At 47.5% G+C, this 21,158-nt stretch overlaps 1 protein-coding gene across 2 annotated transcripts in view; it reads left to right on the top strand.

The window, feature by feature from the left end:
* The first annotated feature begins 7,856 nt into the window (after positions 1-7,856).
* TIPE1 (TNF alpha induced protein 8 like 1) overlaps positions 7,857-21,158 on the top strand; it is a 23,020-nt gene continuing 9,718 nt past the window's right edge. The window contains exon 1 of one of the 2 annotated variants that reach the window (XM_087922611.1): positions 7,857-8,519. The gene's annotated coding sequence lies outside the window, so the exon portion shown is untranslated. The remainder of the gene's footprint in view (positions 8,520-21,158) is intronic. The other variant, XM_087922610.1, reaches the window with a different exon arrangement.

The raw sequence follows: 21,158 nt of genomic DNA, 5'->3' as shown, positions 1-21,158 counted from the left end.
AATTAAAAGCAGGGCACGGGGCCTACTTGCCAATAAACGGAGAGCTTCAGGCGTCACAATCCACACGTGCACAATGGTGCACGGCTGATCCCTGCCGGAGTTTATCCACGGGGATACACAATCATGCATTTTCCAAAGTATTCCTTTCTATCCCGGATTCTCGCAAATATTGTCCATCTGCCGATAAGCCGAACCTCGGATGTTAAACCCAAATCCCATGAAAAAAAAAATGGATTATCTGTGGATTACCCATGGATAAGCCAATTGTGAAACATATTTGAGGATGGTTGAATAGCAGAGGGGCTTACGTGCAAGAATACACGATCCGTAGTCCTATTTTCTCCTGCAACAGCAACTCTGCGAGGCAGGTCGAGATAAAACTGGAAGAATGTGAGTTCTAGTCCTGCCCTAGGCCTGAAAATACACTGGGCGACTTTGGGTCAATCACCAGTAGACTGTGAGTTCTAGAGCTGATTTAGATGTGAGAGCTGGCTGGGTGCCTTTGGACCAATCATCTGGAGACTGTGAGTTCTAGTTCCGCTTTAGGCATGAAAGACAGCTGGGTGCCTTTGGGCCAATCACCAGGAGACGGTGAGTTCTAGTCCCGCCTTAGGCATGAAAGACAGCTGGGTGCCTTTGGGCCAATCGCCAGGAGACGGTGAGTTCTAGTCCCGCCTTAGGCATGAAAGACAGCTGGGTGCCTTTGGGCCAATCGCCAGGAGACGGTGAGTTCTAGTCCCGCCTTAGGCATGAAAGACAGCTGGGTGCCTTTTGGCCAATCGCCAGGAGACGGTGAGTTCTAGTCCCGCCTTAGGCATGAAAGACAGCTGGGTGCCTTTGGGCCAATCACCAGGAGACGGTGAGTTCTAGTCCCGCCTTAGGCATGAAAGACAGCTGGGTGCCTTTGGGCCAATCTCCAGGAGACGGTGAGTTCTAGTCCCGCCTTAGGCATGAAAGACAACTGGGTGCCTTTGGGCAATCACCAGGAGACGGTGAGTTCTAGTCCCACCTTAGGCATGAAAGACAGCTGGGTGCCTTTGGGCCAATCACCAGGAGATGGTGAGTTCTAGTCCTGCCTTAAGCATGAAAGACAGCTGGGTGCCTTTGGGCCAATCACCAGGAGACAGTGAGTTCTAGTTCCGCCTTAACTGGTAATGTAATGATCACATAATTATCCCAAATTGTCCCTTGCTACCAATACAGGTAGTCCTCAACTTACAACAGTTCCTTTAGTGACCATTCAAAGTTACAACGGCGCTGAAAAAAGGGACATGACCGGTTTTCACACTTGTGACATATGGTCATGTGATCAAAAGTCAGACCCTTGGCAACTGACTCACCCTTACGACGGTCCCAGTGTCCCGTGATCAAGTTTTGGGCACCTTCCGACCAACGGGGCATCCAGATTCACTCAACAACCGTGTTACTAACTTAATGATTGCAGGGTTCCCTCGACCAATGCGGCAGAGAAAGTCGTAAAAAGGGGCAAAACCCGTGTCTCACTTAGCAACATCAATTTTGGGCTCAGTTATGGTCGTAATTCGAAGAGGACTTGCCCGGTTAACCAGACTGAGAGAGGGATGCCATTCTCGCAGTGTCCACAGGAGGGAGCCAAATAAAAGTTAGCTTGGCAATTGTGACTGCAATTGCGCGTACGTTTTTTTAATGTGCAATTGTAGCTGCTATTGTGGCCTTTTCGCACCGCCCGCCCCTCCAATTTTCCAGCAATGACACAACTGACAACCTTTCCATCCATACCTGGCCTGTGTTTTAATGAGGCAATCACGAGTGGTTTCTCCTTTGTGTTTTTCCAAATGTGGTCGTTTCCATCAAGCCGATGACCACCATCGACTCAACTCGATACAACGGACTCATCCGTGGCCACCCAGATGGGACCGGTCCAGCCCGCATCTGCTCCGTTGCCTTTGAACCCTTCTGCCCCCAAAACAAAAAAAAAGCAAAATTTCCTCACAGGACCCTTACGCAAGAAATCATTATTTATGTATTTATTCCACCTTTTAGCGTTTGCTGGCGCCATTGTTCTGTACAAGACACCTGGAGATTCTCTGTCATCCAGGTCACGGTTGTTCCAAAGGTGCTTTTCTTTCTTTTTTTTTTTTTTTCAGGAGGCAACAGGACTTTTCTGGTTTTTTACAGAATGGCAGTCGGAAGGGACCCTGTAGGTCATCTAGTCCAACCCAAGAAGAAAAGCTTACAACATTTCTGACAAAATGGCCGTCCAGTCTCTTCTTGAAAGCCTCAAGTGATGGTGCTCCCACAACTTCCAAGGTCAATTTCTGTTCCATGGGTGGATTGTTCTCCCTGTCAGAAAGTTTCTCCTTATTTCCAGGTTGAATCTCTCTCCTTGGTCAGTTTCCATCCATTATTCCTTGTCTGGCCTTCAGGTGCTTTAGAAAATAGCTTGACCCCTTCCCTCCTCTCTGGGGCAGCCCCTCAAATATTGGAAGACTGCTCTCCTGTCTCCCCTGGTCCTTCTCTTCCCTAGACTAGCCAGGCCCAGTCCCTGCAACCGTTCATTGTATGTTTTAGCCTCCAGTCCCCATAATCATCCTGGTTGCTCTTCTCTGCACTTTTTCTAGAGCCTCAACATCTTTTTCGCTTCTCATCCAAGAAGCTTATTCCGCTCTGACTGGATGGTGGGGAATGGAAGGATTTTTACGCCTTGCAGGCAGCTGGTCATTTGCATCCTTTTAGAGGGTCCTTGAGGCCACTTGGAGGTTTATCTGTGTCCTCAGATCAGGTGCTGTTTCAGGTTTTTCTTTGAAGGCATTTTGCTTCTCAGCCAAGAAGCTTCTTCCGCTCTGACTGGATGGTGGGAGGAATGGAAGGATTTTTACACCTTGCAGGCAGCTGGTCATTTGCATCCTTTTTAGAGAATCATTAAGGCCACTTGGAGGTTTGTCTCTGACCTCAGGGTCACCTGAGTGTTGCAAATGGGGAGTGGAGCTTTCTTGGCTGCAGGATGTTTTTCTGCCCGGTGTCCCTTCACCGTTGGAGACAGGCGCAGTGTCAGGATTCCAGCCATCGCCCAAATGAAATCATGATTCTCGAGCCAAACTTCAACCAACTTCAAAGGATTCATTAGAGGTGACATGCTGACCCTGCCCTGTATGAAGCCAACTCTGGCATACATCATTTACAGTCCCCCGTGACCCTGTTTTTCCCCCCCCTCCCCGTTGGGTGTGTCATAAATCAGATTTTCCAGTTGAGCCCATTCACAGGCTTAAGTGTCACCGTTCACATTCTCCAATTAAATATATTTGCGGGCAAAAACTCTGGTAGTTTAGTTACAATCTTTTAAAGGCAACTACTAAAACAGGCACAGGGATGTTTTATGAGTTGACCCGCAGGCCATTTGGGGAGGATGCTCAAACGGCACCTCAAACTGAACCACAAGCGGTTCTCGCCGTCTGCCATTTTTCTGGAAATCCGTGCACGCTCTCTCGCCCTTCAAAGCGGGTTCGTTCCAAAGTCATCCTCATTATCCTCATCAGTGGCGGGCTGCACATTTTTTTTTAACAGCCGGTTCTCTGGCTGGGTAGGCGTGGCCAGTTGGTCATGTGACTGCGGTGGGTGATGTCACTCATCACAACCAGACCCGCCTCCTGGCCCCTCGCCTCAAAGAAGAAGGATTCACCCGGTTGGGGCTAATCTCACCACAGGCTGGCCCCGCCCCTACCCGTTTGTTGGCCTGGTTTTTGGCTGTTGTCGGGCCATTTTCAGGCTGAATAATGGCCTGACAATGGCCCAAAAAACAGGCCAAAATAACCAGCCGGGGTGGGGTCAGCCACTGGTGGGATTTGCCGGTTCACCAAACTGTGCCTAATCCTAACTACCGGTCCGCCAGAACTGGTGCAAACCGGCAACAGCTGACCTCTGATCATCATCTTTTAATGACCCCATAATCCCTTGTGGAATGGAGTCTAGGCAATAGAATGGAGTTGAGTGTTTCCTGGCCAGATGCCCTTCTTGTTGCCAATGCGGAGTTTTGTTCGGCAGATATATTCCCGTTGTGCCCAGAGAGAGAAATATCTGCCTCCTACCTAGGATTGAACACACAAGCCTCCCGATTGTGAGGCGAGAGATCCACCTCCAAGCCACCGTACCACTTTGTTCATTGCGAAGGGCATAGCTAAAAGTCCATCCTTTGCGGGATGAACCCGCCCTTCGAAGGGTGCGGGAGTGTGAAACGGATTTCCAGGGGAGGAAAACAGGGTTGAAATGGCTGCTTCGTTTTGTCCCATGAGGACTAGAACCTTAGCCGGTTTATCGTTAGGGAGACCCATAAAAGAAGTCATTCAGTTCCCAGGTAAAAAGGAATCTCACTTGGGGCGAGCAATGTTGGATGAACAAGTCAGTTTGTGTAGAGTTGTCATTGCAGGAATGTTCCAATCTCGGATGGCAAATCTCCGATAAAGAATGTTTCCAAGCAAATACAACTCAGGCAGACAAAGTCACTAATCTATGGATAAAGGAGGAGTAGAGAGGGGAAGTAAACATATGTTAGACTTTAACTAGAGATAATTAATTGTATTCATTACTGTACTAAACAGTAACCCAAGTTAAGCAGTAACCCAAGTTAACCAACGATGGAGGATAACTAAAAATGTACATAAATGCAAGATTAGACTCCAATAAAGATCATCCTAATTCAGTTGTTCATGATCAAACGACTCGACTGCCTCATCATTACAACACGAAGGTACATCTCTCCGGCAGGGGGGAAACCTGTCAATCAAAGCTGTGGCACCTGGAGGAGAGGAAACCCCGCCCCCTTCCAACAGAGGCGGTGGGGAGCAGGGATACACCTGACTCAAACTGGGCCTTGCTAAGAGCCTCGGATTGCAACCTCCATGCTCCCCAGCGCTGACCAGTTGCAGCCCTACAGCCGGGGTGGGGGAATCCCATCTCCTTGCTGTAATGAAGTAGGGAAGGGAAGGAAGAAATGGAAGGGATGAAGGAGAGGAGGAGGAGGAGGAAGAGAGAGGAGGAGAGGGGAAGGGAGGAAAGAAGAGAAGGAAGGAGACAAAGGAGGAAGGGAAATAAATGAAGAAATGGAGGAGGGAGGGGGAGGGGAGGAAAGAAGAAAGGATGGAGAGAAGGAAGGAAAATAAATGGATGAAGGAGAAGAGGAGGAGGAGGAGGGGAAGGGAGGGAAGAAGAAAAGAAGGCAAAGAAGGAAGAAATGGAAGTAAATGGATGAAGGAGAGGAGGAAGGGGAGGAGAGGAGGAGGCGGGGAAGAGAGGGAAGAAGAAAGGAAGGAGACAAAGAAGGAAGGAAAATAAATGGATGAAGAAGAGGAGGAGGAGGAGAGAGGAAGAGAGGGAAGAAGAAAGGAAGGAGACAAAGGAGGAAGGAAAATAAACGGATGAAGGAGAAGAGGAGGAGGAAGGGAGGGTGGGGAAGGGAAGGGTAGAAGGGAAAGGAAAGGAAGGCGGGAGGGAAAGTAAATAGATGAGGGAGGGAAGGGGAAGGGAGGAGGTTGAGGGAAGGATAGATGGAAGAAAGGGGGAAGGAAAACCTGAGAAAGAGGAAAGGAAGGAAAAGAAAGGAAAGAGAGAGAAGAAAGGAAAGAGAAAGAAGAAAGGAAAGGGAAAGAAAAAAGGAAGGGAAGGGAAGAGAGAGAGAAGAAAGGGAAGTAAATAGATGAAAAAAGGGAAGGGAAGAAAGGGAGGAAAGGATGGGAAGGGAAGAGGCACTCTGCCGATGCTCAGATGCCCTGGGGGCTTTCCAAAGGAGCCCCCGGAGGGGGGCAGGGGGGCGAGGCGAGGCGGAGGCCGGGGCGGAAGCGGAGGAAGCAGCCGCCGGAGAAGACAAAAAGGGTCAGGCGGCCTCTGAGCGGCGCTCAGACGCCTGTTGTTGCGGCTGCCGCTGCTAAGAAACCCCGAGAGGGAAGAGCGGAGGGGAGGGCGGGGAAGGGCTCCAAAGAGAGAGTGAATCCATCTTTCTTTCTTTCTTTCTTTCTTTCTTTCTTTCTTCTTTGTCGTCCTTTTTATCTTTCTTTCCCCCCTTCCTTTCCTTTTCTTTCCCTTCTTTCTCTTTCCTTCCTTCCTGTCTTTCTTTCTTCTTTCCTCTTTCCCTCCTTTTTTCTTTCCTTTTCTCTTTCCTTCTTTCCCCCTTCCCTTTCTCCTTCCTTCCTTTTCTTTCTTTCCTTCCTCTTCCTTTCCTCCTTTTTTCTTTCCTTTTTCTCTTTCCTTCTTTCCTCTTCTTTCTTTCGTCCTCCCTCCCTTTCTTCCCCCCTTCCTTTTTCCTCCCGTTCTCTTTCTTTCTTACTGTCTCTTCGCTTCCTCCTTTCCATTCCTTGTTTCCCTTTTCCCTTCCTTCTCTCTCCCTTCCTCTCTCCCTTCCTCCTGTAATTTCTCTCCTTCCCTTAGCTCCATTTCTTAATCCTCTCTTCCTTCCTTTTCCCCTTTCTCTTCGCCTTCCTTTCCTTCCCTTCTTCTTTCCTTCTCTTCTCTTTCCCTTTCCCCCTCCCTTTCTCTGAAAAGCCCTCTACTTCCTCCCTTAGGAAACGAGAAACAGTTTAATTATTCCTATTACGATTTCTTTCTTTCTTTCTTTCTCCCTCCCTCTTTCTTTATTTTTCTCTCTCCCTCTTTCTTTCATTCTTTCTCTCTCCCTCCCTTTCTTTTTCTTCCTCCCTCCCTCTTTCTTTCTCTCTCCCTCTTTCTTTCTTTCATTCTTTTTCTCTCTCCCTCCCTCTTTCTTTCTTTCTTTCTTTTTCTTTCTTCCTCCCTCCCTCTTTCTCTTTCTTTCTCTCTCTCCCTCCCTCCCCTTCCTTCCTTCCTTCCTCTCTCTCCCTCCCTCTTTCCTTTTCTTTCTTTCTTTCTCCCTCCCTCCCTCTTTCTTTCTTCCTCCCTCCTTCTTTCTTTCTTTCTTTCTCTTTCTTTCTCTCTCCCTCCCTCCTTTCTTTCTTTCTTTCTCCCTCCCTCCCTCCCTCCCTCTTTCTTTCTTTTTCTTTCTTTCTTCCTCCCTCCCTCTTTCTCTTTCTTTCTCTCTCTCCCTCCCTCCCTTCCTTCCTTCCTTCCTCTCTCTCTCCCTCTTTCCTTTTCCTTTCTTTCTTTCTCCCTCCCTCCCTCTTTCTTTCTCCCTCCCTCCCTCTTTCTTTCTTTCTTTTTCTTTCTTTCTTCCTCCCTCCCTCTTTCTCTTTCTTTCTCTCTCTCCCTCCCTCCCCTTCCTTCCTTCCTCTCTCTCCCTCCCTCTTTCCTTTCTTTCTTTCTCCCTCCCTCCCTCTTTCTTTCTTCCTCCCTCCTTCTTTCTTTCTTTTTCTTTCTTTCTTCCTCCCTCCCTCTTTCTCTTTCTTTCTCTCTCTCCCTCCCTCCCCCTTCCTTCCTTCCTTCCTCTCTCTCTCCCTCCCTCTTTCCTTTCTTTCTTTCTTTCTTCCTCCCTCCTTCTTTCTTTCTTTCTTTCTTTTTTCTTTCTTTCTTTCTCTCTCTCTCTCTCTCTCCCTCCCTTCTTTCTTTCTTTCTTTCTTTCTCCCTCCCTCCCTCTTCCTTCCTTCCTTTCTAAAAAGCCGAAAAACGGGCGCAGGCGACTGCCGGTCCTCCCCTTTCCTCGGCAACCCCCGCTGGATGGGAACCATGGGACCTGATCCTCCGTGGCCCCCTTGGCCCAAGACCCCCCTCGGCAGCTGCCTGATGGGTGGGTGGGTGGGGGAAGCGTGGGGGAGGCCCCCTCGTTTGCTGGATCGTGGGCGGGCTGGGGGGGGGGCTGGATCCGTTCCTGAGGGGGGCGACTTTCCCTTTCCCTCCCCTTAAATCCCTCCCCTTGGACAGCTCCCCATTGGTTGGTTCATAGGGCAGCCTTCCCCAGAGGTTGGCCACCTCTGCCTGCCACTCAACGTCTGTTCTCCACGCCCCGCCCCCCCCCTCCCTCAGCTGAACTTCGCCTTGAGTTTGAATCGGGCTGTTGCGGGGTGTGTGTGTGTGTGTTGCACGCACACGCACACGCACACGCACACGAGCGTTGCGAGAGGAGAGCAGCATCAAGTTTCAACTTTGGACCGAAGCGACGGTGTGTTTGTGTGCGTGTGTGTGTGTGGCTTTTCCGCTCGACAACCGGCCAGCCGCGGGAACCAAGGGAAGAAAAGAAGGAAAGGAAGAAAGAACAGAAGGAAGAAGAAAGAAAGAAAGAAAGAAAGGAAGGAAGGAAGGAAGGAAGAAGGAAGGAAGGAAGGAAGGAAAGAAAGAAAGAAAGAAAGAAAGAAAGAAAGAAAGAAAGAAAGAAAGAAAGGGAAGAGAAAAAGGAAAGAAGGAAAGAAAGAAGGAACGAACGAAAAACGGAAAGAAAGTAGGAACGAAAGAAGGGAAGGAAGAAAAAGAAAGGAAGGAAGGAAGGAAGAAGGAAAGGGAAGAAAGGAAGGGAAAAGAAACGTAAAGGATCCCTTGATCCACCCCAGGAGTAAACACGGATTTTGCCGAAGGGTTTCCGCCAGATTCCTCCAGGTCGAAAGGAAGGAGGGCCGCGCGATCGTCTCGTCTGAATGCAGAAAAGGCAGGTAAGGAACGGAAGGAGGGCGGGCTGGCCTGGGGGTGGGGGCTTTTTGGGGAGGGGGGTATAGGATGAACCCAAAGTCAAACCCCACTTTTAACGGGGGGCTTTCAAGGCGACCCACCGCCTGGATTCCGGGTTTTTTCCTGCTTTTGCCCGTTTGATCCAAGGAGAGATTCCCAGCAAACGAGACTTTGAAAACTTTCCGATCTTAAACCCAAAAAAGCCAGGCTGGTCGTCTCGGACTTATGACCACTCATTCCTGTCCTTAAACAAGATGGGGTGAGGGGGGTCGTCCGTGAATTTGTTGTCCCTGCAAATGATGCCACAGGTATGTGTGTGTGTGGTTTCCCCCGGTCATTCTAGGTAGTCCTCGGTTTATGACACACACACCCCAACATTTAGGTGGCCAAGGGAGACCGTCCTTATGTGAGTTTGGAACCGTTTGAGGACTTTTCAGGCTGGGTTTTCTTATGGGAATCCCAGCCGTCGTTAAGTGAGGATATGGATGTTAAGTGAATCGGGCTTGCCTTCCCCCCATGGACTCGGCTTGTCAGAAGGCCGCCCCAAAGGGGATGGCGTTGACACCTCCCGGGCTGCTACGACCATCGTAACTGCAAGTCGGTGGCCGAGCGTCTGAATTTTGTCACCTGACCTTGGGATGGCGGTGACCTGTCGTAAGTGTGAAAAACGGTCCTAAAAGTCAGGGTTTTTTTTCAGTTTTTCGTTTCGAATGGTCACTCACTGAACTGTTGTAAGTCGAGGACAACCTGAATTGACGACAGGGTTGTGGTTTTCAACCTTTCCCCAGCCCGTTTGCACTAAGCCAAGCCAACGTTGGGAAGCAAATCTGCTTAACGACCGTATGATTCACTTAGCAAGCATGGCCCAAAGGCGGCCAACAATGTGGCGTGGCTCTCTTGAAAACTGCCTCGCTTAGCGACATAAATCTAGGTGCCGGTCGTGGTTGTAACTCGAGGACTACCTGAACTGAATTCCCGTTCAGGAAGGGAGGAACAACAAAATATCTTGGACCAAAATCCAGGACTTGGGTGAATACAGCTAGTCCTCGACTTACGGCTACCATGGAGCCCAATGTTTCAGTTGTTAAGCGAAACCTTGGTTCAGTGAATACTTTTTCCCCGCTTTGCCAGCTACCTGGCCACCACGGTTAAGCGAATCGGTGCCATCCATTAGTTAGCAACCCGCCGTCATTAAGTGAATCAGGCTGCCCCATGGACGTTGCTTGTCAGAAGGTCTCAAAAGGAGGAATCGCGTGATTCCAGGACGTTGCAACCGTCATAAATGAGAGTCGTATTTTACCAAGCGGCCAAATTTGGATCCCATGGCTATGGGGGATACCGCGCAGCGGTCGTTACGGGTGAAACAGGGTCCTGCGTCGCTTTTTCCAGTCTTGTGACTCGGAACGGTCACTAAACGAACCATCGTAAGTCGAGGACACCGTGTGCTGAGTCCTGATTCATGGACTCCTTCTCCTCCCCCCCCTTCCCTCCCCTCCAAATGTGTATCGACACCCCTCATCCCCGGCCAGAGATGGGAACTGTAATTTAATCTTGCAAAAATCAACGAATGCGAGGAAAAAAAATAAAACGTTGATTTTCCTCCAAGCGGGAAATGGGGAGAAGGAAAAACGGCCAAACAATCCAAACCTCAGCAGGATTCAAACGTGTTGCAACTCGCACGCAGTTCTTGGAACGGAGGGGTCAGGGATCCAAAGGAGACGCCCTTCGGATACGAATTCTCTCTCTACCGGCCCGGAAAGAGGGCTGGGCGCTTGGCAACGTCCCGCAATCCCCGTCGGAATCCAGCTGGAAGGAACCTGGGAGGTCTTCTAGTCCAGCCCGCTCTTTAGGCAAGAGACACCCCCCCCACCCAGCATTTCAGACAAAGGGAGGTTCAGTCTCTGGTTAAAAACCTCCGGGGGGAGAGAGAGGGAGGGAGGGAGGAAGGAAGGAAGGAAGAAGGGAAGGAAGGAAGGAAGGAAGGAAGGAAGGAAGGAAGGAAGGAAGGAAGGGAGAGGAAAGGAAGGAGTGGAGGGAAGGAAGGAAGGAAGGAAGGAAGGAAGGAAGGAAGGAAGAAGGGAAGGAAGGAGGGGAGGGAAGGAAGGAAGGGAGCAAAGGAAGGGAGGGGGAAGCAAGGAAGGAGGGGAGGGAAGGAAAGGAAGGAAGGAAGGAAGGAAGGAAGGAAGGAAGGAAGGAAGGAAGGAAGGAAGGAAGGAAGAGGAAAAAGGAAGGAGTGGAGGGAAGGAAGGAAGGAAGGAAGGAAGGAAGGAAGGAAGAAGGGAAGGAAGGAAGGGAGGGGGGAGGAAGGAAGGAGTGGAGGGAAGGGAGGGAAGGAGGGAGGGAGAGGAAGGAAGGAAGGAGGAGGGAAGGAAGGAAGGTAGGGGAGCAAAGGAAGGGAGGGGAAGGAAGAAGGGAGGGAAGGGAAGGAAGGAAGGAAGGAAGGAGGGGAGGAAAGGAAGGAAGGAAGGAAGGAGGGAGGGAGGGGAGCGAAAGGAGGGAAGGAAGGAAGGAAGGAAGGAAGGAAGGAAGGGGAAGGAAGGGGAAGGAAGGGGAAGGGGGAAGAAGGAGGAAGGGGGGGAAGGAAGGAAGGAAGGAAGGGGGAAGGAAGGGGGAAGGAAGGGGAAGGGGGAAGAAGGAGGAAGGGAGGAAGGAAGGAGGGAGGGAGGGGGGAAGGAAGGAAGGGGGGAGAGAAGGACGGAGGAAGGAAGGAAGGAGGAGGGAGGGAAGGAAGGAAGGGAGGGAGGAAGGAGAAACCCCCTACCACTTCAGACAAATGGCTGTCCAGTCTCTTCTTAGAAACCTCCAGTGAGGGAGCATCCACACCTTCTGGTGGCAAGCAGTTCCACTGGTTCTCCCTAATTCCAGGCTGCTTCCCTCCCTGAGGAGTTTCCATCCGTTGCTTCTCTTCTTGCCTTCTGGTGCTTTGGAAAATAATTGGACCTCCCTCTTCTTTGGGGCAGCCCTTCAAATCCTGGAATCCTGCTTTCATGTCAATCAATCAATCCATTAGATTAGAGCCGGAAGGGACCTGGGAGGTCATCTAGCCCAACCCCCTGCTCAGGCAGGAGACCCTATCCCATTTCAGACAAGTGACTGTCCACTCCAGTCCCCCCCACCAGTCCTCCTTTTCTCCAGACTTAGCCGAACCCAAATCCGGCAACCCTTCCGTCATAAGATGGTTTCGCCTCCAGGCCTTTCGTCCTCTTGGTTGCTCTTCGTCTCTGCACTTTTTCTCAAAGTCTCCACCTCTTTTGGGTAACGCGGTGACCAAAACTGGATGCAGTTCTTCCCGGAGTGGCCATACTAAGGCTTTACAAAGCGGTAGTAAGACTTCGTGTGCTTTTCATTCTGTGCCTCTGTTTATACAACCAAGGATCATAATTCACTTTTTTGGCTGCTGCGGCACACGGCTGGCTCAGATTGAAGGGTCGTTGCCAAATATTTACTGGCCAAACTACCAGGTTGTTCCTTCCTTCTTTCCTTCTTTCCTTCCTTCTTTCCTTCTTTCCTTCCTTCCTTCCTTCTTTTCTTCCTTCCTTCCTTCTTTTCTTCCTTCCTTCCTTCCTTCCTTCCTTGCTTGCTTGCTTACTTCTTTTCTTCCTTTCTTCCTTCCTTCCTCCCTCCCTCCCTTTCTTCCTTCCTTATTTTCTTCCTTCCTTCCCTCCCTTCCTTCCCTTCCCTCTTTCCTTCCTTCCTTCCTCCTTCCCTCCCTTCCTTCCTTTTTCCTTCCTTCCTTCCTCTCTCCCTCCCTCTCTCCCTCCCTTCTTCCCTCCCTTCCTTCCTTCCTTCTTTTCTTCCTTCCTTCCTTCCTTCCTTCCTTCCTTCCTTCCTTCCTTCCTTGCTTACTTCTTTTCTTCCTTTCTTCCTTCCTTCCTCCCTTCCTCCCTTTCTTCCTTGCTTACTTCTTTTCTTCCTTTCTTTCCTTCCTCCCTCCCTCCCTCCCTCCCTTTCTTCCTTCCTTATTTTCTTCCTTCCTTCCCTCCCTTCCTTCCCTTCCCTCTTTCCTTCCTTCCTTCCTCCTTCCCTCCCTTCCTTCCTTTTTCCTTCCTTCCTTCTCTCCCTCCCTCTCTCCCTCCCTTCTTCCCTCCCTCCCTTCCTTCCTTCTTTTCTTCCTTCCTTCCTTCTTTTCTTCCTTCCTTCCTCCCTCCCTTCCTTCCTCCCTCCCTTCTTTTCTTCCTCCCTCCCTTTCTTCCTTCCTTATTTTCTTCCTTCCTCCTTCCCTCCTTCCTTCCTTCCTTCCTCCTTCCCTCCCTTCCTTCTTTTTCCTTCCTTCCTTCCTCTCTCCCTCCCTCCCTTCTTCCCTCCCTTCCTTCCCTTCCTCTTTCCTTCCTTCCTTCCTTCTTTTCTTCCTTCCTTCCTCCCTCCCTCCCTCCCTTCCTTCCTCCCTCCTTCCCTTCTTTTCTTCCTTCCTTCCTTTTCTTCCTTCCTTCCTTCTTTTCTTCCTCCCTCCTCCCTTCCCTTCCCTCCTTCCTCCCTCCCTCCCTTCCTTCCTTCCTTCCCTTCCCGAACAGTGACCGTGAGAGGGATCCTGGAGTTTAGTGGAGTTTCTGCTGAATTGCGTGATTCTTATTATTTGGGGATCAATCCCCTCGGAGGCCAGTGGCTAGGTCAGTGGTGGCTAACTGTTTGGCGCTCCTGTGCCAAAAATTGCGTGTGTGCTTGTGCTCCAGTGCCAGCACCCAGAAGGCAACAGGCGCCCCCACCGCCTCCTGCGCATGCACACGCAATCCCCCCCGCCACCCCTTACTTGCATTGTGCCTCCCAGCTGATTTGCGGCCCGTTTGAGGCCTTTTTGGGCCACCCAGAGGCTCAAGCAAAGCTTCCGCAGGCTGAAAAATGGGCCCATTTCATCACTTCCGGTATTTCCGGAAAAACAGGAAGTAACAAAACGGGCCTATTTTTTCAGGCTTTCCTCGAGCCTCTGGGATGCCAAAAAAAAGGCCTCAAACAGGCCGAAGATCAGCTGGGCGGTGCGCGCCTGTGCAGTCCGGTAAATTGGCCTGCAGCTCACACGCCAGCACAAATGGCTCCGCGTGCCACGGGTTCGCCATCACGGGTCTAGTTGATCTGACTTTTCTCCATGGCTCTCTCAAGCAAGCGCTGAGTGGATTGTTTATCTAGCTTGCCACTATTTGACGCGGTGTGAAATGCTCTTGGCTGAACGCCCAGAAGTTCAATGAAGCCTATTAAGAGCTTTTCCTTGCTGCTTGTCTTTCTGAGGTAATGGGGGGGCCCTCTGAGCCCCGCAGAGACTTAGCTAGGGACCCTCCCGAGCCCTCCAGCGCCCCACCCCCCGCTTACCACCGTTTTTCAAAACAATTCCCCCATTCCCGTGGTCACATGACCAAAATTCACCCGCTTGGCAACCGACTCATATTTATGATGGTCGCAGCATCTCCGGGTCACGTGATCACCTTTGGGGACTTTCCAATAAGCAAAGCCAAGTACGAGCCAGATTCATTTAACGACCATGAGACCAACTTAAAAAAAATGGCAGTGCTTCATTTAACAAAGGCAGCCAGAAAGGGACAATGCTCACTAAGCAAACGCCACGCTTAGCTTGGTAGACGTTGACTCACGGCCGTTCATTTAGGGAACCTTTGAAGTTACAGTGGCACGGAGTGGGGGGAAAGGGACTTGCGACTGTTTCTCACACTTATGACCATTGCAGCATTCCCATGATCACGTGGTCCTAATTCAGACGCTTGGCAATCACAGGGAGTCTTCAACTGACAATCACAATTGAGGCCCACATTTCAGTTGTGAGGCGAAACATTCGTTAGTTGAGTTTTGCCCTGTTTTTGCGACCTTCCTTGCCACCGTTGATAAGTGAAGCGCTCCACTTGTTAAATGAGTAACAGGGTTGTTAAGTGCAGCTTGCTCCCCTGTGGACTTGGCTTGTCAGGTGGTCGCAAAAGAGGATCACGGGACCCCGGTACACTGCAACTATCTGTCGTGCCCCAATTGGAATCTGATTCTGAGGGAGAGGTGGAACAGCTGACAGAGAGTGGGAGTGTGGCTCCGGTGGCGGTGGAGGACACTTGGGAAGGGCACAGTCCGGCTGGGCATTTAGAGGAAGACCCAGGCCTGCCTCCTCTTCATCCTAAGGCATGCAGGGAGGAACGCAGAAGGGAGCAACGTGGGTTGCGTGGTTTAGGGGGGAGGAAAAGGCCCTGATCCCCTTTCGTTAGCTGCAGCTGCAGTTAATTGCTACAGCAAGTGGTTTGTGTTGGTTTTTATTTATAATTTATATGTACTTTGAGTTCAGACAAAATATCTTCCCTTTAAAAACTGTTCTTGGGAGAGTTTTTTTTTCTCCAGCCAAGGATAACTAGACATTGGGGGCCAAGTTGGAGGTATTAAAGGGACTTTACCTACTTTTGTGACTTTGTCGCTTTTGTGCCACACCCTGGGTCATCACACCATCATAAATATAAGTCAGTGCCTGAATTTTAACCATGTGACCAAGCTGTAACAGTCATTACGTGTGAAAAACGGTCGTAAGTCCCTTTTTTCGGTGTTGTGGTAACTTTGAACAGTCACTAAATAAACTGTTGTAAGTCGAGGACTCCCCGTAGTCCATATTTATGATCCTTACCATTCCTGAGGGGGTTGTGATGTCACAGGATCCCCTTTTGCGACCTTCTGACAAGCCACGTCAACGGGGAAGCCACTTAACAACCATGTTGACTGACTCATATGATCAAAATTCAGAGGCTTGGAAACTGGCAGGGACTCGTGACAGTTGTCGCGTCCCGAGTTCATGTGAACCCTTTTTGTGAGCTTCCAATCAGCATAATCCGGGGGGTGGGGGTGGGAGCTAGATTCGTTTCACAACCACGTTACGAGCTTCACGGTGGCACAATTTACTTAATGGCAGCCGGAAAGGTCGTAAAATGAGGCAAAACTCCCTTAACAAATGTCTCATTCAGCCACATACATTTTGGGCTTAGGTTCCGTCTTAGGCCCAGGACTCTTCAATATCTTCATTCACGACTTAGATGAGGGAATAGAAGGGGAACTTACCAAATTTGCAGATGATACTAAGCTGGCAGGAATAGCCAACACCCAAGAAGATCAACTCAAGATCCAGATGGATCTTGACAGACTCGAACCCTGGGCCGTATTTAACAAAATGAAATTCAGTGGAGAGAAAAGTAAAAGTCCTACACTTAGGCAAGAAAAACCAAAAGTACACATATAGACTGGGTGAAACCAGACTCAATAGGATAGGATAGGATAGGATAGGATAGGATAGGATAGGATAGGATAGGATAGGATAGGATAGGATAGGATAGGATAGGATAGGATAGGAAAGGAATATAGAATGGAATGAATAAGGAATAGAACAGAACAGAATAGAATAGAATGAATAAGGAATAGACTAGACTAGACTAGACTAGACTAGACTAGACTAGACTAGACTGAATAAGGAATAGAATAGAATAGAATAGAATAGAATAGAATAGAATAGAATAGAATAGAATAGAATAGAATAGAATAGAATAGAATTCTTTCTTGGCCAAGTGTGATTGGACACACAAGGAATTTGTTTTGGTATAAATGCTCCCAGTGTACATAAAAGAAAAGACACATTCGTCAAGAGTCAAGAATCATCAGGTACAACACCTAATGACAGTCACAGGGTACAAATAAGCCAACAAATCATACTAGGAAACAGTCAATATAAATCGTGAGGATACGTGTGACAAAGTTACAGTCATACAGTCACAAGTGGGAGGGGATGGGCGATAAGGAGTGGTGAGAAGATTAATAGTGATAGTAATGCAGACTTTGTAATAGTTGGACAGTGTTGAGGGAATTATTTGTTTAGCAGAGTGATGGCTTTCGGGGGGAAAAAACTGTCCTTGTGTCTAGTTGTTTTGGTGTGTAGTGTTCTATAGCGTCGTTTTGAGGGAAGGAGTTGAAACAGTTTATGTCCGGGTTGTGAGGAGCCTGTAGATATTTTCACAGTCCTCTTTTTGACTCGTGCAGTATGCAGGTCCTCCATGGAAGGGAGGTTGGCAGCCATTGTTTTTTCTGCAGTCCTAATTATCCTCTGGAGTCTGTGTCTGTCTTGTTGGGTTTCAGAACCAAGCCAGACAGTTATAGAGGTGCAGATGACAGACTCAATAGCAGGAACTGTGAGGGGGATCTTGGAGTCTTAGTGGACAACCAGCTAAATAGGAACCAGCCGTGTGCAGCAGCAGCCAAAAAAGCTAATGCAATCCTCAGTTGCATTAACAGAGGGATACAATTGAGATCAAGGGAAGTACTAATATCACTCTATAAAGCCTTAGTAAGGCCACACCTAGAGTCCTGCATCCAGTTTGGGTCACCACACTATAAAAAAGAGGTTGAGACTCTAGAAAAAGTGCAGAGAAGAGCAACCAGGATGATGAGGGGACTGGAGACTAAAATATACGATGAACAGTTGCAGGAACTGGGCTTGGCTAGTCTAGTAAAGAGAAGGACCAGGGGAGACATGATAGCAGCCTTCCAATATTTGAGGAGGGGCTGCCACAGAGAGGAGGAAGGGGGTCAAGCTATTTTCTATAGCGCCGGTAGGCCAGAAAGGAATGATGGATGGAAACTCAACAAGGAGAGATTCAACCTGGAAATAAGGAGAAACTTTCTGAAAGTGAGAACAATCAACCCATGGAACAGAAGTTGCCTTTGGAAGTTGTGGGAGCATCATAACTTGAGACTTTCAAGAAGAGATTGGACTCCCATCTGTCAGAAATGTTGTAGGGTCTCCTTCTTGGGCGGGGGGCTGGACTAGATGATCTACAAGGTCCCTTCCAACTCTGATTCTCTGTTATCTGGAGCCATTTATCTGGCCTCGATTCTGGCAGTAAGTCGTGGACTCCTTGTATTCCATACTGTAGGGAGTATCAGGGGTGGGATTTAGCCGGTACAGACCGGTTTGGGTGAACCGGTTGTTACGCCGGTTGAATCCCACCCCTGGGAAGAATCTGTCCTTGGAGAAGTTTGTGACCGGACACAACCGGCAAAACCACCCGGCCTCAACTCCACCCTGCAAATAAGGGTGGAGAAAATCAAAAGTTTACCCACACAGTGTTTGAGGGCAGTCATACGATGTTAGGGCGTGCCGTTCCATAGTGGCAATTAAAAGATGAAGAGTGATATATAAAACAAACACAAGCAAAAATAAATGACAGTTTATGAAAGGAAAGATCGTCACAAGGCGGAAAGATCGTCACAAGGAAGTCCTGGGCTTATGGCCGTTCGTTTAGTGCAGTGACGGCTAACGTTTTTCGGCTCCCGTGCCGATAATTGAGTGCGCACTTGCTTGTGTGCGATCGCAGACCAGCACCCAGAAGGCAAGGCGTGTTGGGGACCCCCACGTCCCCTGAGCATGCGTGCATGACCCCCCCCTTGAATGCCATACACCTCCGCGCATGCGTGCATGATCCCCCCTCATGCACAGTGAATATGCACAGGCACGCATCTCCACTCTCTGCACATGCGCACGCATCTCCCGTGCACCCTCCTCCGCCCCCCCGCGCATGTACACAAGGTCCCTGATGATCAGCTGTCAGGCGGTGGCGCGCACACTCATGTGCAGTGGGGCTCTTCCGGGCCGGGGGAAATAGCCAGGGGAATTGCCATAGGTTCGCCAACATGGGTTTAGTGACTCTTTGAAGTTGCGCCGGTCCTGAGAAAAAGGTTACCGACGACCGTTTTTCAGGCTTATGACCGTAAGGGTCACATGTGATCCAAATTCAGAATGCTTGGCAACTGGCGTGGACTTAAAACAGTGGCATTGTCCCGGGGTCAATGAGCGAGACAGGTGTCATCTAAATTTAACAAACAAAGAAATAAATTTTTGAGAGCGCAATCCGTGGTGGGAGTCAACTAGTGCACGGATGGCTAATTTTTTCGGCAACAAATGCTCAAAGCATGTGCGCATGCATCCCCCCAATGCAATACGTGCATGTCTCGTGCGCGTGCGCATACATCCCCGGCATGCGTGCGTGCCCCATGCCCCACACATGCACACGTGTTCCAGCGCATGCATCCTGCCTCCCCTCACACATGCATGTGCCTCCCCGAACACGCGCCCTGTTGGATTAGATGAGATTAGATTCAACTTTATTGTCATTGCCACGGATACGGGCAACGAAATGCAGTTAGCATCCCACCAGAAGTGCAAAACAACCGTAAAATGTAAATATACGTCTGCAAATATGCAAGGCATCTATGGATACGTCCGTGGAAAACACAACAACATGAATGAATGGATAGATGATGATATGATGATAGATGAATGAGATGAATGATGAATGAGATGGTGATGAATGAATGAATGAATGAATGGTGATGATAGATGAATGATGATGATGAATGAATAGATGAATGAGATGAATGAGATGAGATGATGAATAGATGAGATGAATGATAGATGAGATAGATGAATGAATAGATGATGATGATGAGATGAATGATGATGAGATAGATGAATGATAGATGAATGATGAGATAGATGATGAGAGATGAATGAGATGAGATGATAGATGATGATAGATGAATGAATGAATAGATGAATGATAGATGATGAGATAGATAGATGAATGAGATGAATGAATGATGATAGATGATGATGATGAGATGAATGAAGATGATGATGAATGAATGAGATGATGATGATAGATGAGATGAGATAGATGATGATGAATGAATGAGATGAATGAGATGAGATGAGATAGATGATGATGAATGATGAGATGAATGAATGATAGATGATGATGAGATGAATGATGAGATAGATGAATGATGATAGATGAGATGAATGAATGAATGAATGAGATGATAGATAGATAGATGAATGATGATGAAGATGAATGAGATGAATGAGATGAATGAATGATGATGAATGATGAGATGAGATATGATGATATGAGATGAGATGATAGATGAATGGTAGAATGATGAGATGAATGAATGAATGATGATAGATAGATGATGATGATGATGAATGAATGATATGATGATAGATGATGAGATGAATGGATAGAATGAATGATAGATAGATAGATGATGAGATAGATGATGAGATGAATGATGAGATATGAATGAGATAGATGATAGATGAGATGATGATATGATGATGAATGATAGATGATGATGATAGATGAATGAATGAATGATGATAGATAGATGATGAGATAGATAGATAGATAGATGATGAATGATGAATGATAGATGAATGATGATGAGATGATAGATGATAGATGAGATGATGAATGAGATAGATGAGATGATGAGATGAATGAATGAATGAGATGAATGATGATATAGATGAATGATGATGATGATGATGAATGATAGATGATGATGATGATAGATAGATAGATGATGATAGATGAGATGAATGAATGATAGATAGATAGATGAATGAGATGATAGATGAATGAATGATATGATGATGAATGAATGATAGATGAATGAGATGAGATGAATGAATAGATGAGATGATGATGATGAATGAGATGATGATGATAGATGATGAGATGATGATGATAGATGAGATGATGATAGATGATGATGAGATGAGAAGATAGATGAATGATGAATGAATGGTGATGAATGAGATGATAGATGATGATAGATGATGATGATAGATAGATGATATGATGATGATGATGATGATGAATGAGATAGATGATGATATGATGAGATGATGATAGATGATGATGAATAGATGAATAGATGAGATGAGATGATAGATAGATAGATAGATGAATGATGATGATGAATGAAGATGAATGAGATAGATGATAGATGAATGATGATGAATGATGATGATGATATGATGAATGAATGATGATGATAGATGAGATGAATGAGATAGATGAATGGAATGATGATGATGATGAGATGAGATATGATGAGATGAATGAAGATGATGAATGAATGATGATGATGATGATGATGATGATAGATGATGAATGAGATGAGATGATGATGATAGATGATGATGATGATGAATGAATGAATGAGATGAATGATAGATGATGATGAATGAGAATGATGATGAATGATATGAGATAGATAGATAGATAGATAGATGGATAGATAGATGATGAGATGAATGATAGATGAATGATAGATGAATGAGATGATGATGAATGAAGATGATGATGAGATGAGATAGATGAGATGAATGAATGATGATGATATGATGATAGATAGATAGATGATAGATAGATGAGATGATGATGAGATGAATGATAGATGATGATGATGATGAATAGATGATGAATAGATGAATGAATGAATGAGATGATGATGATGAATGATGAGATAGATGATGAATGATGATGAGATGATGAATGATATGATGAGATGATGATGATGAGATGAGATGATGAGATGATAGATGATGAGATGATGAGATGATGATGATAGATGATGATAGATGAATGATGATGATGATGAGATGAATGATGATGATGATAGATGAATGATGAATAGATGAATGATAGATGAATGAATGAGATGAATGATGATGATGATGATGAGATAGATGAATGAATGAATGATGATGATGATGATGAGATGAATGAATAGATGATGATGATAGATGAATGAGATGATAG

The sequence above is a fragment of the Pseudonaja textilis genome, chromosome 1 (genome assembly GCF_049901715.1).
Source record: "Pseudonaja textilis isolate UNSWEBS1 chromosome 1, rPseTex1.2, whole genome shotgun sequence".
Classification (NCBI taxonomy): domain Eukaryota; kingdom Metazoa; phylum Chordata; class Lepidosauria; order Squamata; family Elapidae; genus Pseudonaja; species Pseudonaja textilis.
Note: the sequence above shows the minus strand (reverse complement) of the source record. Positions and strands in the feature narration are given on the sequence as shown.